At 44.1% G+C, this 12,753-nt stretch overlaps 1 non-coding gene across 1 annotated transcript; it reads left to right on the top strand.

The window, feature by feature from the left end:
- The first annotated feature begins 388 nt into the window (after positions 1 to 388).
- LOC136638379 (U6 spliceosomal RNA) lies at positions 389 to 494 on the top strand. The gene has a single exon (XR_010793603.1). It is a non-coding gene; the product is annotated as a U6 spliceosomal RNA (small nuclear RNA).
- Positions 495 to 12,753: the final 12,259 nt, after the last annotated feature.

Raw genomic sequence — 12,753 nt, 5'->3', positions numbered from 1 at the left:
TATAAGTTGCTTGCTAGATCAGTGGAAAGCTCTGTGTAATACCTTCTCTCCAAGGTGATGATCACATGCTTTGTAGAACCTGGGGCAGTAGTCCCAAACAGGACCCATGCATGATCTTAGCTTGGTTCCAGACTAAGATGACTTCTGCTAAAACTGAATGGCTCAGATTTGGCTCACTTTGCAAGATTTTCTTTAATTTGCTGTAAACTAAACATGACATGTTTAAGTCAGTCTAGAGCAGTGATTTTCAATCTTTTTCGTCTCATGGCACACTGACAAGGCCACTAAAATTGTCAAGGCACACCATCAGGTTTTTTACAATTGACAAGCCACACCATGCTGCCAGTGGGGGCTCACATCCCCATTGGCCCTACTAATAAATGACCTTGTGCTCGCTTCAGCAGCACATATACTAAAATTGGAACGATACAGAGAAGATTAGCATGGCCCCTGTGCAAGGATGACACGCAATAAATGACCTTCCCCCAAATTCCATAGGCACACCTGTGAACCACTTGCGGCACACCAGTGTGCCATGGCACAGTGGTTGAAAATGGCTGGTCTAGAGATTGGAAAAATAAAGCCCTACATCTGCATTACAATAGGCAGGAATGAAGAGATCATTGTCTTGTGATCATTGTGTCTTTCGATGAGTGTCACAGAACTTGAGGTGAAGAATGTCGCTGTAGTGGAGATGAAAAAGGTGAGGCTAAGGTGGTTCAGGAATCCTATTTATCCGTATTACTGTCTTCCCTATTCCCCTTCCCAGGAAAGAAAAGATCATCCTGCTTCTATTTGTTGGTTCAGCATTTCAAAAATCTGACCATTTGCCCCCTGGCTAAACTAAAACTAAACCTGTTTTCCCTCCCCCTCTGTAACACAGCAAACCAGCTGAGATCTTACCCTGACAGGAGCAGCTGGTGGACGGTGTGGGTGAATATTTAATCAGTGGGGCAGAGGAGGTTCTGAAATTGTGCGCAAGTCATGGGTGTGAGATTGACCCAGAATGGAAGTAGCATCTTCCTCTGAGGTTTGAGCTGCCAGCCCTTTATGGGACTGGGGCAGAAGGACAGACGGGAATGATCAGTCAAATTTAATTTGGGCTAATTTAGTGCCTTAAAATTAATTCAAAGTTCAAAACAACAGTACTACCAGGCTGCTTACTATTGCAGTTCAGAAAAAGAAAGAAAGAAAGAAAGAAAGAAAGAAAGAAAGAAAGAAAGAAAGAAAGAAAGAAAGAAACTGTGTGTGTGAGCATTAAAAATCTCACTTAAACTGGCTTGAAATTTGCTGGAGGCCGAGGGGGAAGAGGGAACCCTGTTTTGGGCTTCTTTAGTTCCCCTCAAACATGAGGCCAGGTACAATCAGCAAACACTTTTCAAAAATCTCAAGCAATACTCAAATATCAAGGACTTTCAGCTCCAGAAACCAAAGTCTTTGAAGGAAAGGAAAAAAGGAGAAGGCAACAGTATTTCCAGTAGGAAGGGCCTGGCCTGTTTGATTCAAGTCAGACCAAGATCTGCTCCCCTGTCCCCTTCCGCCTTAAAAGTTGCAAGTTCAGAACCTTTTGTTGCCAGCCAACTCTCTCTCTCTCAATATATAAATACCCGGAGGCAGTTTCTTTTCTTTATGGTTTGACTATCATGATCTTTCCGCTCTGTGATTGGCCCAGCAGCTTGTCATCATGACACACCTCCTGGATGGAGGCCACCACCCCTCCCCCTCCATTCTTGCCTGTGAAAGCTTCGCCTTGTAACCAGTGGGCGTAATTACATCATTTACTCACTAGAGTACAGTCCTGCTTTATGTTTTGGCCAGAGAGAATCTGGCAGGCTTCAGGGACAGAAAAGGCTGACTTTCCAAGGCTTCCAGGCAGTCTTTCCATGCTGGGAATGTGATTCAAATGGCACTTTCCCCTCTTGAGGGATGAAGTACCCTGTCATAGGTTACAGTGAAACACTTGGCTATTTCAGTGACCAGTGGTTGAAGGAACTTGCCAAGGAAAATATGGGGATACATGCACTCAAAGACAAGGGGTTCAAAGTTGGGCCTGGCTTAAACTGAATGGTATACTCAATCTATAGTTTCCAGGAGCATCAAAGTGTCAGGAAGTATTAATGGCAAAATTAAAACATTAGTGGCACAATCCTATGCATGCATACTCAGAAGTAAGTCACACTGGGTTGAGTGGGCTTATCCTCAAATAAATATATATAGGCTTGTAGTCTTAAGGCCCAATCTTGTGCTCTGAAATCTTGTGCTCTGTGCTGCTGAAACGTGCATTCTGGCGGCTTGTTGTACTTTGCGGCTGTTGCAAAACATGATCTGTCATTCTACACAGCCAGGCCACTGCTGCAGTGAGCAGCAGCAACCAGGCAACAGAGGCTCACGAGACCCTGGTGCTAGTAAGGCAGCTGCGGGGTGGGCAGGGGGGAGTAGGAAGACTCTGAACAGGAAGGGAGGAAGAATGGGGGGGGGAGTAGGTGGGAGGGGATGGAATCCAGCAGCAGTGGTGCATATTGGAACTTATTGCCTCTTTTCTAAACTGCCCCACCCATCAGTTGCGTTCCTGGGGGTTGAACAACACTAGGTTTTGCAGGGTGCCTCATCGTACCATGTAAGCTGCTCCTCCTCCTTGTCATCAGAGCCATTCCAGGCAGCAATGCAGAGGAATCTCCTCTACATTATGTTCGCTGCCAGGAATGGCTCCTACAGCAAAGGGGAGAGGCAGCTTATACAGTGCATTGAGGCACCCTGCAAAACTTGGCACTGCTCCACCGGAGGATGCAGCAACACCTCTTTGGCATGGCTGTATTGATGCAAGTGGCAGGGGATAGGATGGGAAAGAAAGGTATTTTCATGCCATTTCATGCTGGGCAGGAGGTCTGGTCTAGAGGGTAGAGCCTCCATTAGCCCAAAGATAACATCAGAAGGTCGCCAGTTCGAGGACACCGGCAGCTCCCTGAATAGCTGAGAATGGCGAGACCTTGAAGCAGCTGACAAGCCCAGCTGAGTGATTCCACCTGCTCTTGGTGTGAGCAAGAAGCGTCTTGGCTGCCCTCCATGTGAGAGATGGAGCTGCTTGTCAGCCTGCGTGGGAGAACTGGAGGCCAGAAGTGAGACCAAGCCAGGAAGATCCATCTGAAATGTTGTTGGTTCTTGAAAGAGAGAACCTCTATGATTGTAAAAAATTCCTCACAAAGGTCCTTATTGCTAATAGTTCCAAGCAGCCCTGATTGGCGAATGTGGGTGTAATCTCTCTGTGGTTATATATAATTAACTGATGGTTTGTATTGGTGCAGTTTATTTATCTATTTAACTAATTATGTATGTTGTGTGTATGTTGTAGCTTTTTTTTTTTCTTTTTGCTATGCCATTAAAGGTTGCTGAAATTGAAAATTGATTGTAAAAATCCCCTTGAGGGATTTTGAAATGCCTGCCTATGTAAACCGCCTTGAATAAAATCAGAGGAGTAATCCGATGACCAGAAAGGCAGTATATAAATACCTAGTTGTTGTTGTTGTTGTTGTTGTTGTTGTTGTTGTTATTAGTCATGAAGTTGAAAAGAGCTTCCCATCATGGCAGGGCACTCCAGAACAAGAGGTAGCATGGTGAAAATTTCAGATTTTTCCTGCTTTTTAAAATATGTTTGGACTCTTCTCACCTCTTCACCCTCCTCCCTCCACTGTCCTGAGATGCTTCCCTGATAATCACTGAATTCAGTGCCATTGCAGAAAGACTGCATGGTAGAGTCAACAGATCATTTCGTGGATTGCTTGTCTTCATCATCTGGCTGTAGTTCAGACCTTTATCAGTCCATCTGCTGGGATTGTGCAACAAGCCCACCCAACCAGTTTAAAAAGCAATCAGGAATGCGGGTACTCATAAACCATTCAATCAGATGGACTGATGACATGATGAACTCTTGTTTTTTTTAAAGTCACTCACAAGGATGCATGAGTATGTTTGCTGGTCCTCTGTGGAATGAAGCTGCTGATTTGCAAAGGCACACCCACTCACCAAGTGAGTGTAGGGACCAGTATCCTGGAAGATCACAAAAAAACAATAGGGACAGTATTCAGTTAGCAGCATCAGGGATTGTGTTCAATTTGCTGGTTGCACTTTAATCTCCTTGCCAACTTTTGCTAACAACCTCCCTCTTTGTTGTGCCTATTTAAATTTTGGATATGTACCTTGTTTTGATCCTTTCCATCCTGCCTATCACTTTGTTCCTTTAGCATTTTAATAAACTCATTTTTTTTTACTGTTTTCCCTGTCCAGTGTATGTTTACTTGGGAGGAAGTGGGTTTGTCATGCCTCTCAGACCATCATGTTCTGCTGCTGGATTGTTCTCTAAGGAGATCCCCTGGATGGATTTGCAGTGGGTTTTTTAATCCAAGATGCAGGAACAGGAGGAACAGCTGTGGTGGCAGCTCCTATGCTGCTAACGGGGGTGCCTTTGGCACACTGCCCTGCTTGTGAGTACCCCGGAAACACCTGATTGGTCACTGCAGTGGCGCAACTAGGTCATTTGACACCTGGAGCCCATAAATTTTTGTCATCCCCATATGACAAAATTAATTTGTCAGTGGGTAAGGCACCTGCCAGGATGGGGAGCAAAATCAGGCACCATTCGGCATGGGAGCCCAAGTTGACTTGGCAGGTAGATCTGGGCTCCAAATCTAAATGGGAGCCCAGGTCTACCTGCCTAGAGGTGGCCTCTAGAGGGCGGTCAGAATGGGAGCCCAGGTCTACCCAGCAGGTAAATCTGGGCTCCAAGTCTACACAGAAGCCCAGGTCTACCTGCCCAGCAAATCTTGGCCACAGAGGCCAAAGCTCAACCAAAAGCCCAGGTCTACCCACATGATTGACCTGGGCTCTGGAGTTAAGGTAGTGCTCACCCCCCCAACACAACCACTGAACCCACCCCTGGTGTCACACACACTCCCCAGGATGTCACCTTGCTAAGACCTTATTGGTCCCATGCTGTGTCATAACAACATCTCATTGGCTCTTTGATCTAATGAGTCCATTTTGAATTAAGGAAATTGTACTTTTTGTTACATAAGACAGTTCCATTTTTGTTTTCTGGTTTTTTGGCCATGACTTTTGTAAGAATGGAGATATTTCACTCTGGTTTGTTTCACTGTATTCTGCTGTAAATTAAGCATCAAATGGTATATAACTTGATGGTATTAGTCCTAACAACTGTGATTTTAGCAATTTTGGTCACTAGTGGCCTAGATGCCTTTAAAAAAGGACTGGACAAATTTCTGGAGGAAATTTCTGGAGGAAATGTCCATCATGGATTACAAGTCATGATGTGTATGTGCAACCTCCTGATTTTAGAAATGGGCTGTCAGAATGCCAGATGCAAGGGAGGGCATCAGGATGCAGGTCTCTTGTTATCTGGTGTGCTCCCTGGGGCATTTGGTGGGCCACTGTGACATACAGGAAACTGGACTAGATGGGCCTTTGGCCTCATCCAGCGGGGCTGTTCTTGTGTTCTTATGTAGTGGTGTCACCCTGCCATGAAGGTGGCACCCAGGGCAGACCACCCTCTGCCCCCCACTAACTACACCAGTGGGCCACTGTGGGAAATAGAGTGCTAGCTAAATGAATCTTTGCCCTCATTCAGTTGGGCTATTTTGTTTGCATATTGGAGTCTTTTGAATGTAACTCCAGATGTGCAGGAACAGTTCACAGATAAATTGCACCCATTGGCTAGGACAGTGTTTCACCCACCATCACTGTTTAGCCTGCTATGCGCAATCAGAGTTCGAGTGGAACATCCCTTTTTCATCCCTGTACTCATCTCCCTGTGGGAGGAGGAATTCTAGTTGTTGGAGATGGTCACTCCATTCAGCAGGAACACTATGAAGAAACAACATTTCTCCCAAGTAAAAAACATTGCCTCTTCCATTGCCTGCAAATGACTTTGTTCTCATCCTAACTACCAGTTCACCTTTCTCATTGGTTTCAGGGTTTCAACTAATCCTTAGCAAGCAATAATCGAATTCCTTTCAATGAGACCGAAATGCAAAAACAATAAGTAAAAAACAATTATTTAAAATAAAATATAATTTAGGGCGCAATCCTAACCAACTTTCCAGCACTGGCATGGCAGTGCCAGTGGGGCATGTGCTGCATCCCGCAGTTGGCAGGCAATCATGGAGGCCTCCTCAAGGAAGGCAATGTTTGTTCTCTTATCTCAGAGTTGCATTGCCCTTATGTCAGTGCTGGAAAATTGGTTAGGATTGCGGCCTTAGTATTCCAAAAGTCCAGCCCAAATGGCATGAGAAGAGGCACACCACCCAAGCGAGTTCTCTCCATCTGTATATACAAGCTGGAATTGCTTTGCCTTTTAACAAGCCGACTCTCTCTTCTTTCTGGTGGATTACTGCTTTCCATTTTACATAAATCTCCCAGCAACTCCACTGACCTATTTTGTCTCACAGGCTTGAGGAGTTTTGAGTTATGCCCCCTCAGCTCCTCAGATGCCTTAGCCTCTCAACAGGGCTCCCTTTCTTGTGGGGTTTTACAAGGCTGCATAGCTGATATCTGAGGGAAAGTTAAACAAATACAGTAGATTCCAAGTTCCAATGTGAAACCCAACAGACAACCTTCCATGTTGAGTGTCTGTCTGATTCAGTGGCGTGGAACCAGGTTCATGAAGAAAATAGAGCTCCTCACAGACATTTTGACTAGCTGCCTTATCAGACTCTTCTTAAGGTCATACAGATTGCACTATAAAGGGGGGGCAATTAAGTTAGCTAATACTGCAAAATATTTTATCAACATTGTTCATGAAATATGTCATTCCACTTTTCATTCTTTGGCCTGCTATTTCCTTTTGTGTTCAGAGATTTGATCATAATCTTTTTCAGTGAATTTCCTCCCCTCTATCGAGGTCAGGTCTGGTTAATGGTTTATTCTCACCATGTATACGAAGCCAGAAAAAGCCTGCAAACTATTTGAGGAGGCTGAATTCAATGATGGGGTGCAAATATATAGGCTAGAATGCAAGAGTATTATTTATCATATGGAGAGAGATAAGTACCCTATTCTCACACTATACATTCAAACTAAAGTCTTCCACAATATATGACAGGGTTTGCTAGGGAGTGTTTTGCATCCAAAAGAAGTTGGCAACTTTGGGGAAATCAAAGTACAAAGCAAGAAGGTAATCTGCCTACAAGAGACTGCAAAACAACCCAAGGGCACATCAAATATTCATGAATCACTGCTAGATCTTGTTTTGCAAACATAGAGCCCTGCTGGATCAGGCCAAAGGCCCAGCTAGTCCAGCATCTTGTTTCCTACAGTGGCCTACCAGTTGTCTCTGGGGAAGTTTTTCACAAGCAGGAGGGAAAGTATACTTCTCTCCTGCCATTGGGGTTCAGAGGCAGTGCAGGTTCACATAACCTACTACATAGACTAGTCATAGACATATAGTTATATGATTATCTAGACCATAGTGTATATAGTCACATAGACTTGTAGCTATTGATAGACCTGCCCTCCATGAATTTGTCCAGTCCACACTACTGTATCTTGTGGCAATGCATTCCACAAACTATGTGCTGTGTGATGAAAAATCTTCTTTTGTTTGTCCTATAGCTCCCACCAGTCAGCTGCTGCAAAGTGCTATATGGCTGCTTTGCAGTGAGATACAGGAAGCTACTAGATAGACCCTTGGCCTGATCCGACAAGGCTCTTCTTACATTCTTAAGGTTGTGCATTGCCACCACCAATGGTGTAGTGGTATAGTTTGAATTGCAGGAGGTCATCATGACTCCCTCCACCTAGAGCCACTAAGATTATACAAAAGAACAATTTGAAACACCTTCATTACAATGTTCTTTTTCTCTGTCACGTAGTCCTACTTTGAAACTTGTTTTACTTCTGTTAAAAATCTAGCTCATTTTATCCCAACTGCATAAAAATTGAAAATGTATATTAGAGTACCAGTGCATGCATATTTACTCAAAAGTAAGTCCTGCTGTCTTACTCAAAGGTATATTGGCATAGGACTGTAGCCCTGTTATACAAACTACATGCTATCCCTCAGGAAGCTCTTGGGAAAGATGATGGCCTTGAAATTAACATACGCACCTAGGCAAATTTCTCAGTTTGTCTCTTGCTGAGCCTGATGTTTCTTTCTTTGAAAAAGTTTTGAATGCAGTACCTGAGCTGATGATGCAGCTACTCCTTCCGTATGAGAAATCTTTTGCTCCACCCCTCCTCCTTGATTACAACCCTGACCAGCACATACCCAAACACAGCAAGCAGGAGCAGCGACTTTGGTGCTGCATGGCACATAGGAATGACTCCTGTGAGTTGAAAAAAGAATGTGTTTAATTGCCCAATGAATCTGAAGAAAGAAGAAATGAACTAAAGCAGCGATTTTATAATAGTATTAGAGAACATTAGAGAGCAACAGAGCTCAGACTAGTTAATAATTTGTCTCTTTTTAAAAAATTGTTACAGCTCATTTTATAGCTCAGTGCCATATAAGAAATGCTGTACAGTAATACCTCCAAAACTAAGGGGAATATGTTCCTGAAAAATCAAGTGTTGTGTAAAATAGTGCTATAAAAGCCATAGTTGACAATGATGCAGGAAACTTGCTCTGATTGGCCTCACACTACTCCGAATGTACTACTCTCATTGGTTTCAATAGCTGTCAGTCACACCCAGGATAAAGTTACTGTAACAAAAGAAAGAAAACTGATATTGTATCATTAAGAAAGAGCAATCATCTCATGTAATAAAAACCCGTATAAAAATTATATCCTGCCTCTCCATTCTGCCAGTCACTTTAAAGATTTCTGCGCTAGTCATGGGCACCATTCTGAAGGCCTCTGTAGCTTCTGGCAGGTCTCTGCAGCATTCAGAGATATTTTTGCACTTCCTGCTGCACTCTGCTGATTTCTTGAGGGTCTCTACCGGATTCTTCTGATTGCAAGGGAGGTACCCTCCCGAGGTACCCATGTACCTAACCCCAGTAGATCCCTTAGGATCAATGGTTCTTTATCTGTGAATTTGCTATCAGCTAGGGGCTTCCACGAACCTAACCCTAGCAGATAATGAGAACTGACTGAATCAGTCTAAAATGGGAATCTAGACATGATGGTGACATAATTGTGGTGTCCCATAATACACATTAATCCTTTTTGGACTAGGGGAGGAGGAACATTTAGTGGCAGACAGGATTGGATCTCTGCCCACAGGATGTGTTGTATTTGCTTACATAATCATGTGAATGAAAAGCACAGCAATGTTGTCAATCTCAATCCCTGAATTTGTTTGGCATCTCCTGCTTACCAGTGCTTTACATCAGTATGTTGTAAGTTCTGGATTTTTGTTCTTGTAGATATTGTCTGGCTCCTTGCCTATCAACAGAACTGGAATTTGAGGCATGACCTTTGATTCCCTTTGTCCCAGTGCCAGACTCCTGTAAGGCGCCTTTATCAGACAGAAGGGCCATCCATTATAACTTCAAGTGTGAATGCAAATTTACACAGCCAGGTATGTTGGTTGGCATCCTTGCTTGGTAAGCTCTCCTCTTTGGAAAATGGAGGGTATCTTGCAGTCTCCTTAGAATAGGTGCCAGGAGCCCCCTTTGCATCAAAGAAATATGTTAGCTCAAAAAAGTAGGACAGTGACCAATGACTGTGCTATTTTCCATCTCTAATGGAAAGCGCATGTTAAGTGAGGTTTCTCTGCATACAGTGTTGCATCTAGGACCATTCTGAGACTGAACTGGTTTGATCAGAATCTGCATTCCATAGAACTGTATGGACAAAGATGCTGAATTTTACCAATGTTCAGAAATGTATTGTAAGAAAGGCTGCAGATGTTCCTACGCGTAGTTCCTCCTTGCTAGTATTTACGGACCAAAGGAAAGCTTCTGGAAGAGTAGGAATACAAAACTGAATTTTTAGCAAAAGTTTCTTGTTTCCAAATTTATTATGCAGATTCTCCCTTTTTTTTTTCTTTTAAGAACTACACCAGGGGTGCTCAATAGGTGGATCGCGATCTACCGGTAGATTGCGAGGCAAAATGAGTAGATCGCGGAGTGCCGACCCCCCCTTCAGGTGCCTCTGGGAGGAAACGCCGGGAGTAAGGCCCATTGTACTCAATGGGGCTTACTCCCAGGTAAGTGTGGCTAGGATTGCAGCCTCACAGCCTAATCCTAGGCATGTCTACTCAGGAGTAAGTCCTGTTATACTCAGTGGGGCTCAAGGTACACCAACATACATTGTACACATAAATGTTATATGTTATGATGGCGCAAACATTGTAAAAAAAAACTCTGGTAGATCTCCGGGCCTTGCTGGGTTTCAAAGTAGCTCTCGAGCCAAAAAAGTGTGAGCACCCCTGAACTACACCATGATTGTGAAGTGGTCAATAGCATGGACTTGGACAGGGAGAACCAGGTTCAAATCTGCCCTCACTGAGTGACCTTGGACCAGTGACCCTCTCTCAGACTAATCTACCTCACAGGAGAGTTGGGAAGATAAATATATGCCTTATGGAGGGGTTCTGTGAAAGGTTGTGCCCAGCTTGACTACCCTATGTCAGGAAGTGACAAAGGAGAGGGGAATATGGTGAGTGGCTTATTGGTGACAGAAACAATGATTAGTGACAGCACAAGAAGTGGTGTGGGGGAAGATAGCTCAGAGATAGAGCATATGCCTTACCTAAGGAAAGTCCCAGTTCAGTCCCCAGGTAGGGCAGAAAAAGATTCCTACTTAAAACCTGGAAAGTCACCGCCAGCCAGCACCAGCAATACTGTGGTGGATGAACCAATGGACCAACCCATTATGGTAGTCACTCACTGGTGGCCATGGACTGGCAGTCACAGCTTTTCCCATGTGAACAATGGGGGTGATGAGAAAGTCAGCCCGTGGAAAACTGAGTGAGTTTGCCCTTTTTCTTATCCATCTCCCCATTACAGTCAAAACCTTTCATGGAAAATGTTCAGTTCTAAGGATGAGGACTTCTAAGTCCTAATTTTTGTTTAAACTTGTACCTGAAAATGGTTTCTGCTGTTAGAAGATGGTTTTTGATGTCTTGAGTGAGACTCATATTGCCCCACCATGCCCCATTACGTGTGTTCCCAATGCTAATGTTCTCGCAAACTCACTATGCTCTAGTCTGGGAGAGGCCATGCTTCTAGAAGTAAAGTCTCAGTGCTGAGCACAGATAACAGTGATGATGATAGCACTGGGTAATGTACACTTTTAAGACTGTATTCGTATACAGGAATAGTTTAACAGAGAATATCACTGCTACCATGGTGTGGCCTCCACACAAGTCAATGGTGTGGCTGTATTTGGAATACTGTACTGTGCCTGGTTCTGATTGCCACACCTCAAGGATGCTGCAGAGCTTCCAAAGGTGCAAAAGAAGGTAATTGAAATGATAAAAAGGCTGGAGCACATTCCTTGGAGGTAAGGCTACAGTGTTTAGGGCATTTTAGCTCAGAAAAAAGGCAATTCAGGGGAAACGATGGAGACTTTTAAAATGGTGCATGGAGTTGAGAGGGTGGATACAGATAAGTTTTTCTTCCTCTATTAATACCACAACCAGGGTCACAGAACCTCATCAGGGGCCCTACCTAATTGGTGGTAGATTTAGCACAGACAAAGAAGGCACTTCTTCACTCAGTGCATTTGTTGCCACATGGTATTGTGATGGCAACAAGCTTGGATGGCTTTAAAAGGGGATTAGACAAATTCTTGATCTATTAATGGCTACTAGTTATGATGGCTATGAGCTGTCTTCGGCAATATGCCTGAATATCAGCTGCAGGAAAGCAATAATGGAAGAGAAGTACAATGGGCCCTCCAGGATCCCCCCTCCCCCATGGATACTAAAATCTGCAGATAATTAAATCTGTAGATGCCCCAGTCTGGCACTTCAATAAATTACCTGGGGGCTGCACCAGGCCCACTGTAGATTGTACTCTGGACTCCTCTGAAGCCTCCCAGACACAACCAGAAGTTACTGGTCCAGAAGCGACTTCTGGTCATGCCTGGGAGGTATTCTCTGGACATGATTGGAAGTTGCCAGCATGAATTGGAAGTGATGTCTGGGAGGTGTTCTGTGGTGCAGGGCCTCCCTGCATCTCAGAACACCTCCAAACATGAAGTTGCTGGCACAAACCGGAAGTGACTTCTGGTCACATCCAGAAGGCCGTCTGAGTTCAAATCTAAGCCTGCAGGTAAGGAGGGCCCATTGCATGCCATCCCTTCTGCTTGTGGGATTTGCCAGGGGCAACTGTTGGGCAACAATGGAAAATACGACAGACTCGATGGTCCTTTGGCCTGATCCAGCAAGGATTTTCTTATGTTCTTATAATGCGTTTCCACCAGATCCCTTGAACTACACAGCTATGTTTTGGAGGCCTAGCCATCAAAGTAAAAATGGCTATTTCCAGCATGTTGCATGCCACATCAGCTACACTCATGAGGAAAAAACATCAAGACCAAACCAAAAAGTACACAACACAAAAAAAGCCTTCTTGGTGTCACTCACCAAAAAGGCATCTAGACATGCTGAATATAAATGAATTCTGTTTCATAGGCTGTACCTTAAGGAGTATCCTCATTCAGCTTTCAATAAAAGGGAAACTTTTTGTTTACCTTTGTCGGACCTGAACCCGAATCCATTTTCTCATGCAGCCTCCAGGCATGACCCTATCATAAGCATATCAAATAACACTTAGCAGCCATACTGCTGACA

The sequence above is a fragment of the Tiliqua scincoides genome, chromosome 1 (genome assembly GCF_035046505.1).
Source record: "Tiliqua scincoides isolate rTilSci1 chromosome 1, rTilSci1.hap2, whole genome shotgun sequence".
Lineage (NCBI taxonomy): Eukaryota > Metazoa > Chordata > Lepidosauria > Squamata > Scincidae > Tiliqua > Tiliqua scincoides.
This window is presented reverse-complemented; position numbering and strand designations above follow the sequence as displayed.